The sequence below is a fragment of the Manacus vitellinus genome, unplaced genomic scaffold, assembly GCF_001715985.3.
Source record: "Manacus vitellinus isolate BGI_N305 unplaced genomic scaffold, ASM171598v3 scaffold_9_pilon, whole genome shotgun sequence".
NCBI lineage: Eukaryota > Metazoa > Chordata > Aves > Passeriformes > Pipridae > Manacus > Manacus vitellinus.
Window position 1 is genome coordinate 4,888,682 of NW_021940917.1, and position 27,294 is coordinate 4,915,975.

Genomic DNA, 27,294 nt, shown 5'->3' on the forward strand with positions numbered 1-27,294 from the left:
CTCCCGGGGACTGTATAGGGGTAGCGAGTCCACGACTGGCAGGCTCCATAGCACCTAGTCTGATGACTGACAGAGGTGACCAGCCCCAAAGATATTCCTTTCCACCCCCCTCTCCACAATTTAATATAAAATGGGAGCCTGGATGTCAAAATCCAAAAGGGATTCTTACCAGAGCCTGAAAATAATAATACTCGCCCAGGCACACTCTTTGGATAAGGACTCCCTAAAATCCTTGTCCAGATGGCTTGATAAAAACAAAGAAAAAATCCCCGATCAGCTAAATTATGAGCAATGGGACCAAATGGGGAGAGTGCTTTGGAAAGCTGTAGAGAAAGCAGACAAGTATGCTTTCAAAGCCCAAATTGCATGGAGGATTGTCCTAGAAATCCTCAAACAGTGGGAGAGAAGATGAGAGGGACCCAAATCCCTTAACCTTAACACCAGAGAAAAGCCCTCACCATTAGAACCTATTGCTCAAAATGGCACCGAGACCCCTTCCACTAACGAAACTAACCACATTAGAAATCATCTAATGGCGTTGGGGGAACATTAACCTGTGTTGAAGAATCCAGTAACTCTCAAAATGGTGGGCGTGACCATAATTTCCAAGAAATATTAATCTGAGTTTCTGGGGAGGGAACTAAGATTGAAATCCAAGATGGTGGCCAGCCGGGTACCTCCAGCCCTTCCCAAAATGGCGGCTATCTGGATAATTCCAGCCCTTCCCAAAATGGTAGCCATCTGAGTAGTTCTAGCCCTTTCCAAAATGGTGGCCATCTGGGTACTTCCAGCCCTTTCCAAGATGGCGGTTCACATGATGCTTCTGGCCCTTCTCAAGATGGCAGCTTACATGATACCTTCGACCCTTCCCAAGATGGTGGCCCAAATGACACTTCCGATCTACCAGATGTAAACATCTGGCAAAATGACCACCTCTAGACCGGACCATCGGCTACCAATATAAGTATGAGAGATAATATTATTGAACATCCACAGAATGAAGCAGGGAATGGTATTGTACTAGATAGATGGTCAGCTGCCAGGCAAGGGGCAGAAGAAGATGGAGATATGGATATGTTACGGGCCTTCCCAGTTTATTTGGAGGAGGGGAAGCCAGTCTCATATCCAATCTTGAAAGACACCAAAAAAGCAACAGTTGAGTACGGCCTCAGCTCACCCTTTGCCATCAGGCTTATTGAATCATTGTTTTCTGCTTATACATTAACTCTGAATGATATAAGGACCATAGCCAAAGCAGTGCTTAACACCCCACAATTTACAATGTTTGAAACTGAATGGTGAGGCTTAATAAAAAAACATGCTCAAGATGCCCTAAATTCTAGAAGGGTTCCAAAGGAGGAAACAATTCATTGGTTATTTGGTGAAGGCCCTTATTCCAGCAATAATGCACAGTCTTGCATTCCTTTAGATTATCTTGATAGATCAAAAAATCTGGCCTTATCAGCAATCAAGATAGTCACCGATGCTTCCACATTGACACAGCCCTTTTCTAAAGTTCAACAGGGACAAAAAGAGACCTTCTTTGATTTTGCAACCCGTCTCAAAGAAGCAATCACTAAACAAATTTCTAACCCTGGAGCGCAGGAAGTATTGTTTTTAAAGCTAGCTGTTGAAAATGCGAACCCTGATTGTCAAAGAGTATTAAAGACCCTTAAAAATCCCACGACTACTGAAACGATGCAGGCCTGCCGAGATGGTGGATCATTACAATTCAAGATGAAAGCATTGGCAAATGTGATTATTCAGGGCAACAAATATGAGAGAAGATGTTTTAGGTGTGGGAAAACAGGGCATTATCAAGAACATTGTACTGAGGATGTGGAAACTTATTGTGATAATTGTAATAAGGGTCCTCAAATAGAACCTCCATCGTGCCTGTGCCAAGATGTGGGAAGGGATTACACTGGACCTGTCACTGTAGAATAAAATACAATGTAAATGGCAGATTACTAGTAGACTCCTCAAAAACACTTAGGAAGCTGGGAAACTGGAAGTAAAGCACCTGGGGGGGCACAAAGACAAAAATTCCCCTGAGGAAAATTCCCCAGCCGATGATACACACCATCTCAGAGGAAGTGGAGATGAACTAAGTTTCTCTATAAAGCTTTTTCCTGTTTCCACAATAACATTATGGAATGATAATGTTCAAACTGTTTTAACTAATCCTTCTTCAGTTGTTTCTTCTACAGAAACCTATCTGCTTTCAGGGATGGCAGATGTATCCGAAACAGGGGTCATCTTGGTCCCTCAGATAGTCAGTCGCCTGACAAGAGACCAAATTCTGGTGAGACTGCAGGCTCCTTCTCCTCCTTTGTTGATTTGGGTAGAAAGTCTAATCGCCAAGTTTCAATCCACAGAAGAACTTAAGGTACAGCTGGGGGTTGCCCCACCCTTGGGGGGGTATTTTAAACCATTGACCAATGTTGACCTGTTCTATATCATCCCCATCAGTAAGCCAATCAGTGAAAATGCAGGGACTTATAGACACTGGAGCTGATTTAACTATAATAGCTATGAAAGATTGGTCGAGATCCTAGGCAACCACACAGACACTAACAGAAATTGCGGGTGTTGGGGGGACACAGATCCTGAGGCAATCTCAGGACCTTTTAATAGTAATGGGACCGGAAAATCAAAGTGCCACGATCAGACCTTTTATTCTACACCTTCCACTCACCCTCTGGGGGAGGGATGTGGTCAGACAATGGGGAGTACTTTTAACATCAACTTTTCAATAGGGGCTACTGGTGTGCAGCACCTCCCTTGCCTAAATTGGCTCTCCAAAGAGCCGTCTTGGGTGGACCAGTGGCCCCTAAAAGGGGACAAGCTACAATATTTGAGACGGTTGGTGGAGGGACAGTTAGAATTGGGTCCATAAAACCATCAGTAAGTACGTGGAATTCCCCTGTTTTCTGTATTCAGAAATCTTCAGGGAAATGGAGGCTCCTCCATGACCTTCGAAAAGTCAATGAGGTCATTGAGACCATAGGAACCCTCCAGCCAGGAATGCCATCACTGGCTATGATTCCATGAGATTGGCCCATAATAAAAATTGACATCAAGGACTGTTTCTTCAGCATACTGCTCCATCCAGAAGATCAACCTATGTTTGCCTTTTCAGTCCCTTCCATCAACGCAGCTGAACCCCGTCAAAGATATCAGTGGAAGGTCCTACCACAAGGCATGAAGAACAGTCCTTCTCTACGTCAGTGTTTTGTGGCCGACCTCTTGTCACTGTTGAGAAAACAATTTTCTGAGACTTTCTGTTACCACTATATGGATGATTTACTTCTGTCAGCCTTGTCCTCCCAAAATTTAACTGCACTAGCACAAGCTACTATTTCCGCTCTACAGTTACTATTTCCTCATACAGCTAAATCATTCTCTTACTGTTGAGAATGTCTGAAACAGTGCTTTTTCTATTCCTTGCCCAGAAATAAAACTTGCCAAAGTTCCCAGAATCTTTTGTCTTGATCCTTTACTCTGGGGAAGACAAATGCAGGCATCTTTGACTCTGCTGTACTGCATAAAAGATAAGATGCTTTTAATCCCCTGCAGATGTTTTAGAGACAAGCTTCATCCTACATGTAATCTTTTTCTATATCAGTCTTCTTTCTCCAGGTGTTCATTTTTCAAAGAATAATTTCCATTATTTTTTGCAAATAATTCATCATTTGTAGAAGGTACTTCTTGTAAACATCTGTAACAGTACTTCATTACCTTTTGTCAGGTCCAGGTCTGCTGCAGTGCTTATGAAAGGCAGCCTGAGCTGGGATGTGTTGAGTCTACTATCTCTTATGCAGACATATATGATTTCCTTGCTGTTACTGATTTCAGATCAGACTATGTCTACCTGTTGTCCCCCATTTCACATATGAATTGTCATCTCGGTAGGAAAAAACCTGTGAAGATTTCTTTCTTTCACCACAGTGTAACCCTATTTCCTACATATTATGGTTAATATAATTGTTATGAATAAGAATTAACACTCTATTGACCTAAAAATGCCTTAAGATGAATGGCACTGCTTCCCCTGATTAAGGAAATAATTTTTCTTGCACAGTTTTGTGTAAGAAACTTCTAAGACACAGTCATTAAGGGAATGAGAAGCATATATGGTGTTGCATAGTAGCCTGTAGTCTCCTACATCAAAATAGAGCAGTAACTGGCAGAAAATATGTGCCAAGTCACTCAGTTAATATGTTGGCTTCTACAGATTGAACAGGCCATTTCAGCCCACAGAGCCACAAACAGTTAGGTAACTTCAACTCTAGCATCATATGCAGTATTTTTGAAAGCATCTGTCTGATAGCAATGTATCAGTGACTTGTGATACAACATAACTGGTGGCACAGTGAGAACCTTCTGGTCGTTTGGCATTGTGAGATCTTATTAACTAATTCTATAGTCTCACAGCAGCTGCCTGTTGAGGCACTCATTGACAGTCTTTATAACCATGCACATTCTCTTATCTTACAACTGAATGACAGAAACAGGTGTCCTATTTTTCTTGGGTATTTTTCAAAAGACGTTTTTCTTTTTAAGTCTTAGGAATAGTCTGGTCCCCACACTCTTCATCTATTTTTTCTGCTGGGAAATGAATTTTATATTAAGAGAATTTTATTTTTTTTTCAAATGAGGGAAAAATCAAGTGTTTTCACTGTCAAAAGTTTTTTTCTGTCTATGTTATTTCCTCTGGCTCTGAGCTCTAAGTTGAAGAACAGACATACTCTTTCTTTTGTTTCCAATCTTTTCCAGAAGTGATGTTTTTAATTGAGGGTGTTTCTCATCTCTACTTCTTTGTCAAAACCTTCCTTATATTTTATTTATTTATTCACAGTGTTTCTGAGTACAAAGCCTCTGAGCTGAATAAAAGGCTTTTTCCATCTTTCTGCTTTTTAAACTCAATGCATTGTAACTGTGGATTTTATGGTTTTATTTTTTTTTTTCATGAATTGATCTTTTTATTTAATCTGGTTTTATTCTCCTTTTTTGCTCTTTGTTTTTATACAATTTATACGCTTTTGTTCATTTTTTATTCATTATTATGGTGCCCAATAATGTAAAAACATTATAGCATTTCTTAAGAAAACAGTTATTTCTAGAGCATCAAGTTCAATTTTCTCTCTAGAAAGAAGATGGGAAAGACTTTGGACTGTAGGAATTGATATTGTGAAGTGAGGTTCGCAATATTAAACCCAGCAAAAAAGTGAGGCAGAAAATTCAAAGTGCTCAAAATGGAATGCAGAAAACCTAGGTGAAGCAAAGGAGAAGTAAAGCAAACCAGCACTCATTCGGGACATAGTACCATGGCAAAGTGTGTATGACTTCCTGGTAGTTTTACTCTGAGAGATTCCCAGATCTTTTTGTCATAGAAAAATATTTGTGAATCATCCTTGAATTTTGCTATGGGTGTACTCTCTCTGTACATTAGTACCTGTGGTCTGCAGAGGGCTCCTGCCCAGCTACCAAGAGATATGGCCCTGTGAGCCTCAGTGGACAGTGGAGAATTGCCTCCTATTCACTTTACACCAGGATGAAGAGCACGACACAACATTTATAGTCTGCACTGTGTCTGTACTTAATAGTAGCTGTCAGTGGGACTTGAAGGTGGAGAGGGGTTGGATGTTTCTTGGTTTTGATCAGCCCAATATCTATTTCTAGCTTCTGCTCATCACTAGTAACATTTTGAAATATTCTCTACTTTCCTGTAAGTGTCCTGTTAGTATCTTCCTCTGAACTGTCTTTGATGGATTACCTATGAAAATTTGATGTCAGAAATCATAGAGAATGTACATCAGTGACCAATATTACTTACTTTTTCTGTATGTCTTGCACTGACACTGGCTGAAGTTTTGAGGTTGGGGCTGCATTTCTGTTCTATATGTCTGAAGAATGTATAGTAGGGATGGTCTTATTTTCAGCAATATGTGTTCAGGCAGCATAGTTTTTTAAAAATGACAAGTCTAATACTAACAGGGAGAAGACATTTGCTGCTATTTCCAGGAAATAGTCACATGTTCATAGAACTTGTTCCTTTGACATGAGAACCAGTTTTTAACATAAATTACTCAGTCATTAAACTGAAAATTTCTCCCCTCATTTCCATATAAGAATATGTGTAGATAAATGTACAGTAAAGAATGGCAAGATTATGTATTTGGATAAGAATTGCACTACTTGATAAAGACTGCAATTATTGCCTCTGTCATACGAGGCCACAAGGCTTCTTACAGTAAAAAGATGTAGAAAATTCATAAAAGAAGACACTACAGTAAAGGAAACATAGGTCAGTGAGGTTTGAAACCCCTTGAGCTGTTGATCAGGGAAACAGCAGGATTTAAATTATGTTGTTGCTATTGTAGCCTGGCTAATATGTGTTAGTGATAGTTGACACAACAAGTCAGTCTGGTTTATGTTAGCATAGTTAAATTAAAATGTGATAAAAAATGTGAAATATGAATACAGAAAAAATGAAAACTACACAAAATTCTATAGGGATCCTGACCTCCTCTACTGTGATTCAACAACGTAAACTAGAAAGTCAAGTGGATTTAATACTCTGAGGAGTCTTATTTCATGTTCAATAGCATCCTCTAATTTAACTTCAGTTTTAATACAGGTAGGTTTCATGTGGAGATCTCTAGCTCATATTAATTACTTATGTGTGCCAACCCATGAATGATGAAAAATTGTAAAACTACTGAGTTATCCTGGATTTTCTGTAGGAAGTGATATTTCTCTCTCAACCAACAACTGACTTATTGCACAAATGCATCCCTTGAAGAACTACAGTTCTTCAAATTTGAATTCAAACATCCCCTCTTCCTGTTCCCTGCCCCAAAAGAAGCTTTCTGAAGAATTTCCATTGCCGAAGGCCTTGGTCAAAGACTGCTTGCAATCACCTACTCATTAAAAGTTTTGGGATTTTTTCAGTGTTTAGATCTCTAATTTGGCATATAATGTAGTTTTTCTGTCTTGCCTTTTTTTTCTTTTCCTTTCTGACAAATCAGTAAGACACAAACAGTATGGAACTCTGCACATCAAGTCCAGCAATATTTGCAAATCTTATTCTGACTACGTAGGAGGGATGAAAAAATTGGAGCAGATAAAATGCTAGCAGATCTGCAGCTGAACACCTTTTCCAATGTTCACTCATTTTGCTATTTTCCCTGTTGTTCCTTAGAAATGTCACTTCTTTTTATGCCAAAAGCCAAAATGGGATTATTTTGTAACTCTCACTGCCAAGCAGTTCCTTCTTAAGTGAACCAGTTCTAAATATTTTCCTGTAAAAAGACCAAGTACTTCAGTGGAATTTGTAAGCTTCTGGTAACATTCAACAAACAGTTAACTAATGATCTCCCTTGGCTACTTTTTCTCCTTGATTACTGCTTGGTATTACTCTGCTCTCCATTGCTGGCAAAATCCTGGCAAGAATACTTTTGAACAGACTAATACTGGTTGTAGCAGAAGAACTTCTTCCTGAAAGCCAGTGTGGTTTCAGAGCCAACAGGAGTACCACAGACATGGTATTTGTTCTCACACAACTGCAAGAGAAGTGTAGGGAACAGAACACAAGTCTCTATGTAACCTTCGTTGATCTCACCAAGGCTTTTGAAACTGTGAGCAGAAAAGGTCTATGGCAGATTTTGGAACGTTTAGGATGTCCCCCCAAGTTCCTTAAAATGATCATCTCACTTCATGAGGATCAGCTTGGCCAAGTCAGATATGGCGATGCGCTTTCTGAGCCCTTTCTAATATCCAGTGGTGTGAAACAAGGCTGCATGCTTGCACCAACTCTATTCACAATCTTTTTCAGCATGAAGCCTATTCAACCTAAGGTGACTGAAGGCCCACACTAAGACATTAAATCATCTTGTCCGGGAGCTGCTTTACGCTTATGATGCCGCCCTTGTTGCCCACACAGAAGTAGCTCTAAAGTGTTTAACATTCTGCTTTGCTGAGGCTGCTGAGCTTTTTGGGCTGGAAGTCAGCCTGAAGAAGACAGAAGTTTTCTATCAGCCTGCACCTCAGGAAGTCTTCCGTCATCCCCATATCACCATTGGCCAATCAGAGCTCAAATCAGTCCAGCAGTTTAATTACCTAGGTAGCCTCATCTCCTCGGATGGTAAGATTGACAGAGAGATAGACAACAGGTTAACAAAGGCATATAGAGCTTGTGGAAGACTCCATAAAAGAGTCCGGTGAAATAAATACCTGAAGAAAAGCACAAAGATCAATGTTTACAAAGCCATTGTGCTGTCTACTCTCTTATATGGTACTGAATCATCGCTCATTTACTTCTACCACCTGCGATTCTTAGAACGCTTCCATCAACGCTGCCTCTATACAATCCTAAACATCCACTGATCAGATTATGTAACTAACACATCTGTTCTAGAACAGGCAGCAGTTACGAGTATTGAGGCCATGTTACTGAGAACACAGCTGCACTGGGCAGGGCACATCTCCGGAATGAAGGACCACCGCCTCCCTAAGATCATGCTCTATGGTGAACTTGCCACTGCCTGCCACAAGAGAGGAGCCCCGAAGAGGAGATAAAAGGATTCCCTGAAGCAACATCTCAGCCTTGGCCACATTGATCTTCATCGCTGGTCTACCCTGGCCTCCAACTGGGAGGCCTGGAGACACACTATCCATAACGCTTCTTCTTCCTTTGAGAATGCACATGGGATGACCATCGCAGAGAAAAGACAAAGCAGAAAGAATCGTATCCTGCCGATACCATCCAAGGAGTCTTTCTGCTGTGCCTTTTGCAACTGGACGTGTCTATCTTGCATTGGCCTCTTCAGCCACCAGCGCGCTTGTAGCGAATGTGGGTAGAGCCCTTCCCAAATCTTCATTCATGAAGCTTAGCCATGATGACTACCTGGTGGATGAGCCAGCTTCTTAAAAAATACTTTGGACTGTTATGCCCAGCTAGCATTTATGAGATTTCTACCAAGTTCATGTTGCAGATATAGCTGATTTTTTTTTAATATGTGTCTCTTACGCATCTGTCTGTTTTGTTGTCCTACTTCAGCCTCTTTCCTGGCCCTGATTCTTGTTTCTGAACTCCGCTGTGATATTTGACTCCCGGTGTGAATTGGCCTGGTTGCAGGCTATTAATTTTGAATGTGGATCTCTTGTGGCTTGAACTCGATGGTTTCCCTGACTATCTCATTTGATTACTGTTTTTCTTCTAGTTGTTGTCATTAATGTGTCAATGTATTATGGTATAGTGTAGTACCCTGAGCTAGCTGTAATTATTAGAAATGATGGTCCATGACCTGAGTGGGATTCCCTGATGAGCACTTGTCCTTAAATGTAAACAAGAATTAATTGAGAGCTGTTAACTCATAAAAGCTAAAGAAAATGAAGTGCATGTAGGAGAACATCTGTTTTAAAAAAAGGCACTTAGAACAATCATACAGCACTGTGGGAGGAACATCTGCTCATCGTGCAACAGACTGTAGTAATACATGTGAAAACAGAATAGAGCAAGAGGTGTAAACAAAGACTGATGTATATTAGGTGCCAGTCAAAGAGTTTTGGGGTGACACATCTCTAGAGTGTTACTTTCCTGTAGTCTAGAGTGCATGGAGCCAGGGGAAGGCATCAGTATGATAACAGCAGAATGTTCAATTCAAGAGAGAAGTGGCAGCTTTTTGAAGGACAAGAAAAACACACTGCAGTCTTTTGGAGTAAAAGTGGGTTACAACAAGAAGAACAAAAAACCCCAAGAAAATTATCCTTTTTTTCCTCTCATTGATAGATTAACAACAATGGTAATTGTATTGCCTATTATTCAGACATTTAGTATTTTCTTACTTCTCCATCCAGTTTATGTCAGTGTAAGCCAAATGCCCATTTGTCATATGGGACTTCTGTTCAATCAAGACATAGTAATCAGAAAGGTTGGATTGGAAAAAAAGAGAAAGGATTTGTTATAGTTTTAGATGTAGACCAAATCAAGAAAAGGAGAAACCTCATTCCTTTTGCAAACTTCAGATGCAATCTTAATATTCCCTGATTGTACACTTTTTCTGTGATAAATGTGTGGCTTTTTAGAACTATTTCAGTTTATAAAATGCATTGCTTACAGTTCTTCAGTTTGTTCATTTCTTCATTTCTGAATCTCAGTATAGATATCCTCATCAGCTAGAAAATACCATCTAAGGCAGTGGACAGAACTCTTTCATTTGAAATGCTGACTTATTCATCTTTGCCATCTGCATGCAATTAAAAATTTTTGAAAATCTTATTGAACATCATATTTAAGTCACTCCCAGCATACAGAATTTAGGAATCAGCACTTTTTTTATTTTTATAATTATGCAGTGAGATTTGGGCATTTTTGAATTAAACATCAGAATTTAATTCAATAATATTTAATCCTATAATACTACCTGTCCTATAGAGACAACATTCCACCTTTTTGATTTTTGTTGCATCATCTAAGGGATATAATGAGGTAGGTTGGGTCCAGGTAAACCTGTTGTGAACTTTTCCCCTGCTGAGGAGCCCAAACACAAAACTGTGTCATACTGGATGAAGAGTGCTGGGAGTCGGCAAAGCCAGTAAAGATTTTGGAAACACTGGAACAAATATTCTGTATCTTTACTTGAAACTGTCTAATGATAATCTTTTTTAAACTCAAATAAAATAGACTACTGAGTTTTTATTAGCCCAGACTATTTAAGCAAATGAAAATATACCCATCCATACCATCATTAACAGTGTGCTCAAATCAGGTCCTGTGCAGGACCAAACAAACTGTTTTTTTCTTCAACATCAGATTTTTGAAAAGAAACCCAATTTTGGCAAAAATCTTCTGGGTTGTTTTTCTTTAGTATTTGATATCAACAGGATGTTTTAATCTACACAGTCATCATATCAGAAATAATGAAGAAAGCAACAGAGATTAGTGTAAAGTATACCTAGAAGTTTTCACATTTTTAAAAGGAGGAATAATAAAGACAAAGTTTATTTGGAAAAGGAATCGCTAAGGATTCAAAAACAAAACCAATGAAAACAAAAAACCCTAGACAATTTAGCATGCTTTATACAGTATGAAATGCAAGCAGTTCCAAAGAATAGGAGTCAGAAAAAAGGGCCAACCCTGTGAAAAGGTGGTATACTAAGAATGCTTTTCTGGTATCAAAAGGTTAGATTGAGGTATTTAGAGGGTCTGAGTAAATATCTTCTTTTTTTGAAATATGCCAGACAAATATCTGTTAAGAATTATCTGAGCACCCTTGATTTTGCCTCAGACAATCATATGCAGTTCTACATCTTCCAGCTCTGTATTCTTGTGATTTATTAATTATATTGCATCTATAATCTAAAAATTGTCAATTTTCTTATCTCATGAAGAAAGTTTGATAAAGTATTTTTTTCATTTTAAAGTATTTACATTATTTTTGATGCATGTATGAAAAACAGCATTTAACCTACAGAAGTTATTTCCAATTGCTTTAAACAATCTCATTTTACAATATTTCCTTCTACATTGAGTTGTCTTCTGGGATGTGTAAGACTGAAGGATTATAATAGCCTCGTAGTAAGTTTAAAATATTGTATAACCAAAAATAGAGTACCCAGTGTATGATAGGCACCAAGGGAAGTGTGTTCTCAGTTAGAATGCATGTAAAAGTGTGCATTGAACTTCACAGAATCACAGAATATGCTGAGTTGGAAGGGACCCACAAGGATCATCAACTCCTGGCCCTTCATGGGACCAACCCCAAGAGTCACACCATGTGCCTGAGAGTATTGTCCAAATACCTCTTGAACTCAATCAGGCTTGGTTACCATCAGGTACATGGTACATCATGGCTTATTTTTCCAGGTATAGGTTTTTCATCTAAAGTAGTAAGTAATAAATAAGTAGACTCTGACAACAAGTTCAAATAGATAGTAGAATAATGAAGTTGGTTAGTAAGGACATGTCACAGGAACTGCATCAACACACTATAAATAGGCTAATTTCTAAGGAGTAATGTTGAGGTTTTCACTTTCTGTCCTCAAAGAAGTAGCATTCAGCACAGGTGGTGAATTCTTTGTCACCCGAAGTTCTAGCAGATCTTAGTATTAAAAGAAGTTTAGATTTCCAATTAAAAAATAAGGAGAATATTCTAAGTAATTTTTTCTTTTGATAAATTTTGAGAGTAAGCACACAGAGATTTTCTTTCCTGTTAAGAAGTTGCTACCTTCAGCTTAATTTCTACAAATCAAATAGCTGTTTCACAGTGAGTGTTCAACAATTTCACTTTATGTCACTTCTTTTTTTTATAAAGGAGTTATCTTCTGTTTTCTGTTGTTTCACAAAAATATATTAGAAACAACAATCTCCACAAATACAATGACAACTTCTTATTTTATAGTAAGTAAAGTTGACTTTGAGAAACTCAAAACATTTTTTCTTGAAATTGCTGTTATATTCAAGAAGTTTAAACTTTAATGTACTGGTACCATTTTAATAAGAAATATCAAACTCACTCATGAAAGAAAAAGTAGATTTTATTTTTCTAATTGTGATAATTTTCACCCTAAGCCTTCCTGGAGACCAGCTTATAACCAGGAAGGAACTATGTAAGTGACCAAGGAAGTATTCCATGCTATTCCTTTACGTAACCTGAGGTATAAATAAAGCCAACCAGAGAGACCTCACTCTCTTCTTTTCCGGCGAGGTTTGAGAACAGTAGGTCCCTGTCTTGGTCTTGCTTACCTGGAGCTGAGGCCTACAGCGACTGCTGTTGCCTGCTGCTGCGGGAGGGGAGAGTGCTGGGCCGCGGTCTGGCTGTCCTGCTTTTCTCGAGGGAAGTGTTGAGATTTTGCCAGCTCTTTATTTTGCTGGTTACCAGGTTTTTAGATGGTGCATACCTGTTTTGTTTCTGTCCCTTTTTGTCCCTTTTTTTGTCTTTTTTTTCCCTTCTCCCTTCCCCTCTTCCCTTTTAGAAAGCTATTTGGGGTTTCTGGGGTTATAAGTATACAATATTCTCACTGTATATATCTGTTTTATATGTAATATATATATATTTTTTGCTATAGCTTTGACTGTTCAGTTTTTTTTGCTTCCCTCTCTGGGAAGCAGGCTCTGTTGTTGAGTTTGGGAGACTTGGCGGGAAGCTAGCTCGAAACTTCCATCATAGAGTATATGATGAAACTCAGCTATGCATTGTTTTTTCAGGTGATCATTTAAACCCTGGGAATAATGAAACAAACAAAAATATATCTTTTTAAATCATCAATTCTTTTCTAATACAAGCTGAATATAATTTCATATTTAGAAGACCCCAAATACTCACATAGTAAGCAAGCCAATGCTTCTAAGTAATTTGGAGTTTGATATGAATTGCTATAAAGCTAAGAAAACCTACTGAATTTAATAAAAGCAAGGGCATTTCTGAAGTATTAACAAGAAGGAAGAATATGTGATAAAGCACTTTTCCTCAAGAGATAAGCATTTGATATGCTTGGTTATACAAGTAGGGATTTAAGGTCTTAACTGGAGATTTGTACTAATCACATTGAATTACTCCGTAAAACAGAAGTGAAAGCATTATCTGAGCAAATTAGGACCATCTCTCAAGAGAGAATAGTGTTAAGAAGGCTTTTATTGATGGTGTGGGTTTTTTCTTTTCATTCAGCCTTTTACATAACTCACAAAAAAAATCTATGAAACTCAAAGAGCTGCAGAGAAAGCTGTGATGTAAGAAAGCCTCTAAAAGTCATATGCGCAGGCCTGTTGTTCAGAAAGGTTTTGCAACATCAAACACAACAGAAAAAATTAATATATATGAAAATTATAGCTCATCCCCAAGTTGTCACGTTTGCGTTTGACTCATCATTGGTATGATTCAGAATTCAACAATTGGTACTTCACATCTTATTTCTAAGATACGATTAGTAAAGCTTCATGAATTTTGAGATTAAGGGAATTTTATAATATATACTGTTTGCAGCAAAACAAGGGACTAGATAACATTTTCAGTCAATGTATCAGTCCATTCAAAAATTTTCTTACTGAAGTAATACATAGTAGAAGATATTGTACTGGTTAAAATTACATACATAATACTTTGGTCATTTTAAGTAATTTTAGTGGTGGGAAACTTAAACATACCATAGATTAAGTGCCATTGCAAATACAGGTAATATATAAAAATATATATAAAATAAATATTATATAGGTATAAAGATATACAAATAAATAGACTGGCTCAAAGAATTCTCCTCTCATCACAGACCCCTTCTCAATTGTTTAAACTATGTTCTGTATTTGCCTCATGGTTGGAAAAACATTCCAACATTACTCAAAACAGTGTGACTTAAACATCAGTATGAAACATACTGACCTTTGAACACATCTATGTTATACTATGCTATGAGGATATTATAATACTGTGGTGGTTTGGAGCTGGCTCCCTGCCAAGTCTCCAAACACCACAGATAAAACTTCCCCCCAAAAAAAAACAAGGGAAAAGAGGAGAAAAAAACCCCAAGAGACCCGAAACAAGAGAGCTAAAGCAACATATAAATATATTTACACTTATATTACATTTACATACAATTACAAAGAGTATATACACATAAGAAAGAAAACTCCCAACACCTCCAAAGGGAAAGGGAGAAGGGACAAAAAAAACAAACAAAAAAACCCAAAACCAGGTATACACACTCCATAAAGAACTAGCCAAAGAAGATCTTAATACTTTTCTTGAGATAGCACAATCACGCCGAACGCTGCCGCCATGCTACTGGACCTCGGATCGGCAGAAACAACAGGCCCCATAGGCCCGACCAGGCCTCAGCTCCCCACAGAGCGAGACCGGCTGCCGGAGTCTGCTGTCTCCAAACCTTGCTGGAAGATAAGAGAGGAAGTGGTTTCCCTCTCCGTCTTATTTATACGTTTGATTATGTAAAGGAGTAGGATGGAATACTTCCTTCCTTCCTTCCTTCCTGGTTGCCAGGACTCAAAACCTAGACCCAAAACCATTACAAATACGTAACACTGGATACTTGTAACCCAGTATGAAACAGTAGACTATACTGAGATGCATAACCTTGGTGCTCCTTCTTTTGCTAAAATTTTAAACCAAATTGATTTAAAACAAATGGAATCTGAATTAAGAAACACATTTCTTTTGGTCCAAATTTATGGAAGTCAATTACCTTAGAATTAATACAGTTTGGAAGGGCACCTAAATGAATCACTGGTAAGTGCTTTGGTGCTGTTCCAAGTGGTAACAGCAGCCAGCAAACGATGCTATAACTTTTTAGAAAAGAACTGCTCAGTGGAGCTGTTACACTTGCAACACATCACCTGATGCAAAGTGGCTAATACAAGGTCAGCATCAACTTCTAAGCAAATATAAAGGTCCACAAAATTCCCACCTGTGTGTTTGGATATAAGAATACAGATAAATTTGCCAGAAATTGAGAGAGAAAGAGACAACTGTCACCTTTCATAAACTGTAGACTAAACTTATGTTCCACAATATTTGCCTTGTTTTGAAAATAATTGGAATGTATCTCTTTTTCAGGAACATTGACTCTTGGTGATTTATTTCTGTATAATTCACTTGACACCTTTCTGTTTGTACATTTTTGTATTTCCTACACCTTGTTGAAAATACAGGTGGCCAATGTGCAAGTATGTTCTTACACAGCTGAAAAATATGTTCATGGAAAAATAAAGGCTAAGAACAACTGAGAGAGGCAGAGTAGTGCACCACACTTACCTGGATACCAGCTGAGGATTAGTAGTGGTTTCTCCTCTAATGAGTTTGTCAGTTGAACCCTGTGGAAAGAAAAACATGAAAAACATGTTGGCTTGTGCTGTGGGGGCAGAATCATGTAGATGTCCTTGTTCTTTGTCCCCTATTTTGTCGGCATCTACTGAACGAATTAGTAATTATGCTTCTCAATGACTTTACAGGCGAAGCCTGCCCGGGGATGCTAAAGAGGAGGACTTTTGTTTTCTTCTGTACTAGTTACAGGGGCCGAGACCAGTTTATCACTATGTGGATATAACCAAAACTGTGTATTCTACACCCTCTATGTCATTTCTGATGGACTGTTAATAATGGATCATTTGTAGCAGCTGCCCAGGGCACACCTGACACCTCACGCTACAATTTGGGTGTTAAAGAACTCTGCGAGGAGTGTTTCTCTGTTTTCATACCAACGACTCAGCTGTGATAACTCCCCTCCAGGTATGTTCACACCCAGCCTGAGGGGTCATCTCTGCTAATGGGCCATACTGGACTGGCAAAATAGGCAGATGCAATGACCCAGACTGTCAAAGACTCCAAAAATATCCCATAACTCAGAGAGTTATGTCACCCACTGTGAAATTCCCCACCCTAGGGGAGGTACTGTGCGCTCCCACATGAACCTGACCATATATAATCTTGGGGTTTTGACAATTCTGGTACCACTTGTCGGATCCAGAGGAGGATCAGAACTCCAACAGGACTGTGACTGTCACTCTTGACAAGACTGTGATCATTACTCTGACAGAACTGTGACCATCATCTGGACCAATAGGTTTCCTTTCCTTTTACTTTGCAGCTGGAGGGGTGATGTGGTGCTCAGCACAGGGGCCAACAAACACCGTTCTGTTCTTGTCCCAGGGTGCTGGGTTATACATCTGTATTTGGGGATTAAAACTAGTTTTCTCTGTATAATTGTATTTATTGTAATCTTTTGTAAAGTAAATTGTAACTCTGACTTGTAATCTCTCTTGAGGTAGGTTCATATCTCCTGCCAGTTTACTTTTAAACTAGCATATCTTATTTTTCTTATTCAGTCTCAAAGTCTAATATTATACATAGTATGATAAATTCAACAAGCTATAAATATTTTGGTGTGCAGAACTACTGAAAAAACTGTCTTTGTTCATAATTATCCTCTAAAGATTTGCACTGCATGTGATTAGTTATAATCAGACCTGTGCTATGCACAAAAGAAAGGACAGATGAAGCTGTTCTTTTTGTAACAGCTATGTCTGTAACCATGTTTGGAGAGGAAGGACTATGTACAAGAGTACAGGTTGTCCTAAAGACAGTGACTGATGACAGTTTTAAGTGTTCTTCTAACTTCTGGAGTTGACAGAGAGACAAATAATTGTGGTGTGGTTTTTTTTTTCCATACTCAAAATGTGCACTGGAAATATAAGGAAGATTCACAAACATGAAACTAATTTGACCAAAAGTCACTACTATGATCAGAAACCATGACCCCCTGAAAAAAGGTGTAATGAATTTTCTGCATGTGGTTCTTGGTATTTTTCATGGAAAAAGTACCTTGTTTTGACTCAATTAGTCATCTGCAATGCACAGTGCTGTTCTGAGTAGTGATACCGAAGGTACTTTCTTTCTGAAGGTTATCAGAGAGGAGATGTCAATTCCTAGGGTTTTTCATTGAATTTTAAAAGCTTGACAGCAAGGTTATTTGGCCCTTTTTGATGCCCTAGCAAATCCCCAGAGAACAGGCAATGACAGTAACAATACTAGCAATCTCTTTCAAAAACAGATATAGAACTCTCAACTACTATATCCAGGTTTCCCAACTCCTGTGAAGAGCAGCAAGAACATGAAAGTATGCCTTTCTTTCTTTGGAATATATATAATTGTGTAAATGGAGTACTAGTCTTTTCATGTAAGTTGACAGGGTACACCATTAGCACTGCTGTACTCAAGGTAAAAGCATAACTGAAGCATATAATATAAATGGAGATTTTTTTTCCTTACTAACTTTATTAAGAAAGCTACTAAATGGAGAGGATGAAATATTTTCAATTAAGAAAATCAAAAAGCTTAGCTTCTCTGGGATTCTTAAATAAATTATTTTAATAATTACTTTACATTATAGATAATATCTAGATAGGATGATTTAGCAAACAATTTAAAATGTGCCATTAATTATACAAAATATGTGCCTCTGGAGGAAGACCCACACTGTCCTCTGTAAAGTCAGTTATAAACTGTTTTTGATTGTGTCCTGGAAATCTTATGGTCTGTGGATCCCATCCTTGTTTAAGTACAGAAATACTATAGACATTACTGAACAATGAAACTGTAAACTGGACTTGATGGAAAGAAAGATTAAAAGACTAGTGGATTACATTGTATTCTTGTAGCTGTTGCATTTGCATGAGGATAGATTGTAGAGAACTCTGGTGTACCGCTCATTTCTGCTTCATATCTCTTCAAGTAAGTGAATGAATAAATATGAGTGTGATCCATCAAAAAGGACAGTTCAGTGAATTCTATATCTTGGGGAATCCAGTGCCAAATGAAAAACCACATGGGTATGGGACAGTGGTAACCAAAGGTGGAAAAACTCAAAAGCGACAAGGAGGGAAGGCTAAGAACGCATCAAGTAAACCATTGCTGTGTACCAGAACACACAGTAAATAAAACCACAAAAGCAGCAAAAGGAACAGAGGGTACTTCCTGTGCTAATTCTCTCACTGTTCCTGCACAGCCCTATATTCTGGCTGCATGCACAGGGTATTGCCAGCTCTGTCTGCCTTGTCAGAGCCCCAGTTCTTGCTAGCTCTTCTTCAGCATCAGACAGGTTGACCCTGCCTGTGGGCAGTGAGTCATTTAAGTGTATGGTACATTGCACTGCAAAACTCTGAAGCTGGGAAGCCACAACCACCAGCTGGCATTAATCAGGGACCATTAGGTATAAACAAGCATGTCTCCTTCCACGGTTTCTAAATTTAGTTTCCAGCAATTACTATTCCTTCTACATTTCATTTAATTTCAGGCTGGGTGCAGCTAGGCAGCGTGGACTATCAATTTCCTGGATCTAGGAATATATTTCCTATATAGTTTCTGGTTTTTTTGTCTAGCAATGGTATTTATATATTTTAATTAACAGTAATATAAAAGAGGAAGCAGTAAATCTCCAGCTTACAACTTAGAAGCAAAATATTCTGTTTTTATGCTTCCCATCTTCTACGGTCTCTGAAAATTGTGTTATGGTCCTGCTGTTTGCTTTCATCTATTTGGAGTCATGTGAACTCTGTCTTGCATATCTGTATTGGCAGCCAAACTATAATAAGGCTATGGATAACTGTTTGTAAAATATTCTCTACAACTAACTAAAAAGGTTTTTTGTTGTAATTGTCAGGTTTGGTCTCTGCAGACAAAATATAACCCGACTGAGTATGTCTCTTGACCAAATGACACCAAATCAATTAGACGTAAGACTTATTTCCAACCTGGAGCTGCAAACATTTTATTCATCTGTCACTTTTGCTATAGGATGAACAGGCAATAGATGTGTGTCCTAGTTGCTCTGGGATGCCATTTCTCCTTCATCCTATATAGCCTGAAATATCAGTGTTACCAATTTTCCATGTATTTTGTTTTATTCTGACAGTAGGTAGAAATGAGAGTCATAAAAGACAGGCTAAGGATAGTCACCACATGTTCCTAGGTTTATTAACTAAATTTTCTTGAGATATGTTCTTCCAGTGGTCATTTCTGGTATTTGGGAAGACAATTAGTGTAAGCACAAATCTTATTTTATTCTACACTCTCTTGCTACTACAGGTTAATAATTGCTAGAAGGCAAATCTCATTATTTCTTGGAAATTCAAGTTCAGAGCTGCTATTAAGTCCTTACGGGAGTCACTCTGTTCACTGTAACTGTGCAAGTTTAGAGCTGGCTTCCCGCCAAGTCTCCGAAACTTGACAAAAGGGTCTGCTTCCCAGAGAGGGAAGAAAAAACAAACCATGGGAAAAAACCTGAAAGAAGTTTGAACGAAATGGGATTCTATCAAAAATATATATTTACAATTATATATACACAATTTGAACATATTATCCACAACAAGGAGCTCCCGGGTGGGGGGAAAAAGGGAAAAGGGAGGGGGAAACAGGGATAAAAAGAAGCCTAAAAACAAATATCTCCTAAATATACCTGTTAATAGAGAGCTAGTCAATAAATATAAAACTGAATTAAATACTTCCCTGAGCGGGACAGCAGAGCTGTGCAAGGCAGCAGCCAACTCCCCCACGCCTCCCGGAGAGACCGGAGACAACGGCGGGTCTGAGTAGCAGGCCCTGGCCTATATAAGCAAAGCCTGTCTACGGAGAGGAGAGACCTGTCGCCTTCAGCCACCAGAAAAGAGAAGAGAGTGAATTCTCTTATCTGCACCTTTTTATATGTTGTGTTACGGAAAGGAATAGCATGGAATACTTCCTAAGTCATTACCCTAGTTCCTTCCAGCTACAAGCTGGTCTCCAGGAAGGCCTTGTGTGAAAACTATCACAATAGCATGTGAATTTTCTAATTCACCCTGGGCTTTTGCCACTCAGATTCATCAAAGCAAAGGTTCTTCCAATGTATATCTACAGAAGATTACCTACAAAGTTTTTTTTTTTTTTTTAAAGATCTGAGTTAGTCAGAAAATAAGATTTTCATCTTGGGACATCTAGCTTGATAGTTACAGAAGGGTATCTACTAATTTTTTTTTAAACCACAGTCGGTAAGAAAATAAGTGTTTCATTTTGTGGGCTTCTGTCTGTTGAAATTAAATAACAAGACTTGAACAACAAAAATATACAGAATTTGATAAAGGAAGCTGGTATTTCCGATACAACACCCATCCACTCTCCTGTGCTGACTTCGCAGTGCACAGTGGTTTACTAATGGATAGCAATTTGAAGCGAGCTCACAAATCTCTACCTAAGCTGCAGTGTTTGCTGTCTGCAGCATGAACATACTTTGAGAAGCTTTTAAAATCCAGAAGGTAGTTAAAATACAAGCTGCTTTGCAGTAAATCTAGACATTTTTCTATATGTTAAACTCCATAAGGGCCAGTAGACTAGTACAGGCATCTCATTTACTGCTGAAAGCTTGGATCTTGAGTTAAACTGCAATTTTTTATATGATGCCTATATATCTGTTGCTGAGTTTTATACCAGGATATAATTACGCAATGGATTTCTCATATTGTTTTTTAAATAGTACATATCAGAAGCTGCAAGAGAATTTAATGTGCTTATTTTATTGAACAATACACACTAGTATTACATTAGAAAAGTAATCACTAGTTTTTCAGAGGACCCACTTATCTTTCATTTTGTTGCTTTAATTCTCCAGTAGTAAGTGGTTTCTGAGTGAAGCAAAAAACATAATTTTGCTGTAGTAGCAGATGTTCTCCACTAAAAACTTCCATTCTTGTTTTCTGGTTTTGTTGACTCTCAGCTGGAACCTTTGACCCAATTATTGTTGCTTTGTTCTGCTAATGGAGCACTAAATTAACTTATATAAATTAAAGATTCCCAGTTGACAATTGCCCTTGAATAGATGAATTTGTATAAAGTACACAAAGATGCCACAACTCCAGACTGAATAATCTCTTCCCTCTGTAATGGAAGATTTTAGGCTGGTTAGAGTGGGTGAAGATGGTAGGATTATGGTGTGAACCAGCAGCATCTAAAGAACATGTTCAATTCGAAGAGCTGCTGGTCTAACAATGTTGAAAATAGGTGACCCTCACACAGGGAGCTTGAAGAGGTCAAGCCAGCTGCTGCTTAATGTTGACTGGGAATAGTATAAATTGGCTTTTTTCCATGAAGGACAAACTAAACCAGGCAAGCATGAAGTAGAATAAAATTTGGCCTGTTTAACGGAAACTAGGCCAGTCTGCTTAGCCATGGTCAGTCAAATAAAAGAGAACACCCAAACCCAATCTCATGCTGTCCACTGACTGAAGTCCTTTGTGTCTTTGCTCAAGATTCTTTGTACTCAAAGACTTATACTTTCAGCCTGGAATACACCCAGTAACACTGCTGGTGGATCTTAGGTTTGCATAAGAGCCTGGATGAGAAGTATTATCTGTTAATATCATTAATAATTAGGCAGACTTGTAATTGCCAACTTCTGCATATTTCTATAAATATCCAAATGTACAGCTTAGATGTCATTTTCACTAAAGCTTCTTGGATGGTAGCCAGTGCCAGTCCAGATGCTGCATAGCTCCATGTGCAGGTTAGTAATCAGGGCATATTCGCTCAAGCTGGGCACTCCTCTAATCCAGCTACAGAGCCTCAACTGAGCATTCAGCTTGCAAAACGAGCAAAGAGCCTGAAACTGTTTGCACCTGCTCTACAGTGTTGCTGCTACAGAGGAAAAAAGGAAGAGAGTAGCATCTCTGAAGACATATTACTTAAGTGATAAAAATTGTTAACTAAGTTTTGTCTAATGTAAGTGGAAAAAGCAGAGAGGTACACTCCTCCAGAGCATGACATTAATACCCTTAGATTGCCTGTTTTGCCATGTTACATTGCCATGTTACACTACATAATTACAGTGTCTTCCACCATTCTATGACAGAACCACTCCACTGTGGCCCCTTTCTTGCTTGTGCACTGGCTTCCCTCCCTTGGAATCAAGATTCGTGAGGGGAAACTCCAGTGCTCACTACAGAGGACCAACCAAAGCTACACCTAGACTTCAGTATGAGCTATACTTCAGAGTCTACTGGCTAGGCTCACCCAGAGAAACTCAGGTTTTAAGCCTGAAGTCAGGTCAGAATTTTGCAGCAGGGATAAATTTGATTCAGGTAGAACGAGGGCATAAATGGAAGTACCTTTCAGGTCAGTGCCTTACTCACTGGGTTCTAGAGAGCTAAAGTGAATCCATCTGTCATTAGATATGATTACACACTATTTTGTATTTAAAGGCAAGCTCATTTTTCCTTACTAAAACTCAACTGTGTGATAGCTGTGACAGAGGAGCAATATATCCGTGGTAAATGTGGTGCTGAGTTTGGACTAGAGGGTTTTGCTTCTGAGATGGAAAATATTCATGTTGAACTGAGATCCTACGTGAAGAAATATAGTTGATGATACCTGTCAAGTGGGAACAAGATGGTGTCTCCTGGTAATTGTTTTCTTGCTCAGTAAATGATTGGGTGCTCTGGCTCTCCCAAGACCACAGTTAAAAAGGGATAGTTGAGTTGTAAACAGCTATTTCAATGCTCTGGCATTACACGTGTACACAAGATTCTTTGTTGCTCTTGTTCTTGTAAAGAATGAAAAGACACTTTCAATTCCTGCAAAGCTGAACTGTCATCTTCCAGGCACCTCCAGTAGTTGTCTGAGCACTGCAAGCAGCTGGAGACTGAGGAAGTCTAAGAAACTAACACGATCCCAGTTTTGGGGGCAGAAACTGGAATCCTTTATTGGACATACAGGCTGATATTTTAAGAGTCTGGGGTCTACATATTCGCAAGGGGTCTGAGTTATTACAAACAGGGGGTTTTACAAGGATGAGGTAAGGGAAAAACCCAAGTTACATCTTTCGGGTTTAGCACTTACATCGTGGGGAAAACCCACTTATTTTAGGATTACATTTTTGGGGATTTACATGGGGGAGAGATATCCACATCTCTTCAGACAGGATTATGCAGGGAGGAACAGATATAATAGGACATGTGATAACAGCATGCAAGAAGTCTCTTCACATCCTGCTGGAGAAGGCAGGAAAAATCCACAGAGATGAGGTCAATGAAGAGGGTTTTTCCCCAGCTAAGGCTTTCTGCTGATGCCCAGCAGCTTCTTTTTGTGGTATCCAAATTTTGGATTGCTACAGGAGACTGAGGACACATAAGGTTAGTTTTAAATAACTTAAGAATTAGGTTCTACAAAAGTAGCATAAATAATTAGTAAGACAAAGTCACCTTTAGCAGAAGTATACTGAATTTGTTCTATAGATACACTGGGTCTGTCTGAGCTGGAGTTCATTTCCCCATAGCAGCCCTCACAGTGCTGTGCTTTGTATTGGTAGCTAGAAGGGTGTTGATAACACACCAGTGTTTTGGCTACTGCTGAGCACGACATCAGCACTGTAACATTCCTTCCTTAGTTGAGGGCAAGATCCTGGGAGGTGGCCCAAGTAGGCCAGCTGACCCAAACTGACCAAAGGGATATTCCATACCAGATGTTGTCAGCTCATAAAAAAAGCCAAGGCAAGGAGCTGGAGAGCGGGCATTCATTGTCTAATGGCTTCCTGCTGAGAAACCGTCCCGCGTACCCAAGCCCTGCTTCTTGAGAATGGCCAACCACCGCTGCTCATGGGAAGTAGAGAATAAACCCTGCTACCTTTCGCTTCTGTATGCACAAGCTTCACTTTACTTTTTGCTTTAAATAAACTGCCTTATCCCAACACACTAATTGTGGGGTTTTTTTCCACTTTACTCTCTCACCTGTCCTGCTGGGAAGGGGAGTGGTAGAGTGGCTGGGTGGGCACCTAGCATCCAGCCAAGGTGTGGTGGGGGGAAAACAGTTTTTTCCCCTGCAGTTATAAAGTGGTGAAACCCCAGGGGGTGGTGACCCTGGATGTTTTGAAGTTTTGTCCAATGGGCGCTTCTGCGAAATGTAAACATAACACAAGCAAACGGAAGAGAAGGTTAGTTGTAGTTTGGTGTTAGAAGTAGCCATGTTGTAGGAGCCAAGAGGAGAAACAGCAGCAGCCCCACTGGGGGCTGCCCCCCCCCCCCCCCAGCCCCCAGCGGGGGGCTACAGAGACTTGGAACAGTGTTAAGCTGGACTATGTGTCTGTAGCTATGAGCTGGGGGATGTATCTCCACTGTGAACCGCAACAAGAGATACTGAAAAGCAGCGGCAGAGACAGCAGTGAACAGAGGCTATGGCTAAAAGCCAACGGATAAGAACTGAACTGTAGAAGCAGCAAAACAGCGTGCAGCCAAGGAAGATACGGAGTTGTCTGAAGAGAGAGCAGAGAGAGAGAGAGCAGAGAGAGAGGAAGTTGGGGTAAGAACTGAAACAAATAAAACCCCATACCCCTCTGAGACCTCCGAGAAAGGAGGGAGATGGACTCCTATTAAGGAGAGGAGTCTTGGAGTGCTGCAGCACTGGAGAGAGAGGAGCTGAGAAGCTCAAAGGTGTCCTGAAGCTGGACCGGGACGGAGAAGGAATGCGGGGGGGTGACTTTGGCCCCCCTCGCTGCTGCTGACAAACCTAGCAGCCTGAGACAGAGCACAGGAGCTCTGGTAGAACTCTTGAGGCAAAGGCTTTCAACTGAAAGCTGCCCAAGATGTTCTGACTCGGGGTGAATTCCCTGAGGGAGGGACCTTCATGGGGGTCTTACACCCCATGATATGACGTGGTGACGTGAGTTTTGTCCCTGCTATGCAGTCCATGGAAGATAAGACTCTCACTTGAAGATGACGGGCCAAGGGGCTTGGATACCCCTCGTGTGTGCTGGCAGAGATCCAGCTGCTGCATGAGAAGAAGAGCGAAACAGATAAACCTGCTGCCTTAGAGATATTGTTGCTCTGAAGAAGGGATCTTTCCTTCTTCTTTCCTGGACTTTTATTTGGAGGGGAGAAGAGATTTGATCCATTGTAAATACTTATGTCATGGTAGAGATAGTTGTGATCGTGTGTGTAATGTATTATAATATTTATTTGTACAGTCATTGTAATTCCCCACTTTAAGTCTTGTGTGGTTGTCTGGAAAACACATCTTATACTAGGTTGAGATGTGGGAGGGGTTTGAAGATAGAGAATTAGATTTTTGAGGCTCTCATACCATGACACAAGGTCAACCCACCACAGTAGAGCAATATCAGAAATTGGTAATATCTGTACTTCAGGATAAATATTCAGGACTTAACTGTAACACACTATCTTGGTTAGAAACTTGTGAGGAAAGTATTTCCTGAGGTAAACCTGATAGAAGGAGCTAAACTTGATTCTTAATTTGTCTAAAGCTAGCTAGAGTTTATATCTGATTCTTTCAGAAATGTACGCAATACCCAAAAATGAGAGTTTCAATAGGAGAATTTCTTAGTTCTTTCACTTAAATATACAAAATCACGGATCCAATCTTATTATCATTCCTTCATGTCATATGAGTAAATTATCAAATATTCAGTACTTTTTGATTGTTATAAATAACACAAATTTTGGAAATTTTAGCCACATGTGCTGAAATACATGGACCCATATGAGTAACTATGAAGAAAAACCATCTATCCCAGCCAAAATCAACACACTTGAATGTGTTGAGTGGAATGCTTGTGGAATCTCCATCCTTGGAAATGCTCAAAACCTGACTGCACATGGTCGTGGGGAACCTGTTTTGGCTATCCCTGTTGGAGCAAGGTGGCTGGATGATATGGTATCCAGAATTCCCAACCAACTTAAACAATTTTTTGATTCTGTGGCAGCTAAAATTTTTGCATGTAACAAAATATTGATGAACACTTTGATGTAGCAGTGAAAGCTGGGTTTTTTTTCAGTACCAGGGTTAGCTGAAAAGGGGTACCACAGGAGTAATACTTCTGAAAGTAACACTGACAAGTTAAGAAAAAGCAAGTTCACAGAAAATTAAAAATGCTGGATGAGGGAATTCTGAAATTTGAGTTTAAATTTTTCATTATTAGACCCTGAGATTCGCTCAGTTGGTTAGAACATGGTGTTAATAACACCAAGGTTGTGAGTTTAATCCGCAAATGGGCCATTCACTTAAGAGCTGGACTTGATTGTCGTTGTGGGTCCCTTCCAACTTGGAATATTCTGTGATTTATTTAACAAGCACAATGAAACCTAACATATCACCTAATGAAAATAACAGATGCCAAAAAGACAAACCGTTAGTACTGCTATATATCTAAAAAGACAAATGTTAGTACTGTTAGTACCCCCAACAATTTCACAACCCAAACCCAAATTCTATCAGCCAAGTAGTAGTTACAAGTATTTAAACTCTATTCTTGTTTTTGTCTGGTTTGTCAAATCTACGTGAAAGAACATATTTGAACAGGTAGTACTTAAATGTCCACACGACATATAACACATAAGCATATTGTCTTGGAATAGGCCAAGCAAGATATAAAGAATGCACATTCAACTACTTTCTCTGTCAGAAGAGATCTGAAGTCAACTCTATCTCCTTCTGATATACTGGTCTGAACACTAGGCCATAAGAGGTTTAGTATATCAAAATATTACTGTTTATATAATCTTTGTTATGAGGTGCAGAGTTGTGGTAGCTTGAGTAAATGGTGCAGACCTGTCCACATCTGCAGATACTGCCTGTAGAGATGGAACTAGAATGAACTATGTAATTTTCTAGAAGCACATGAAAGAGGGGAAATAAATAATTCGATCCATACTGAAACCCGGGCAGAAACTTATATATATATATATGTATACGGTGTTAACAATTATGAGATTGGTCCTTGAAGTGGGACAGTAAATGACTAAATATGAAA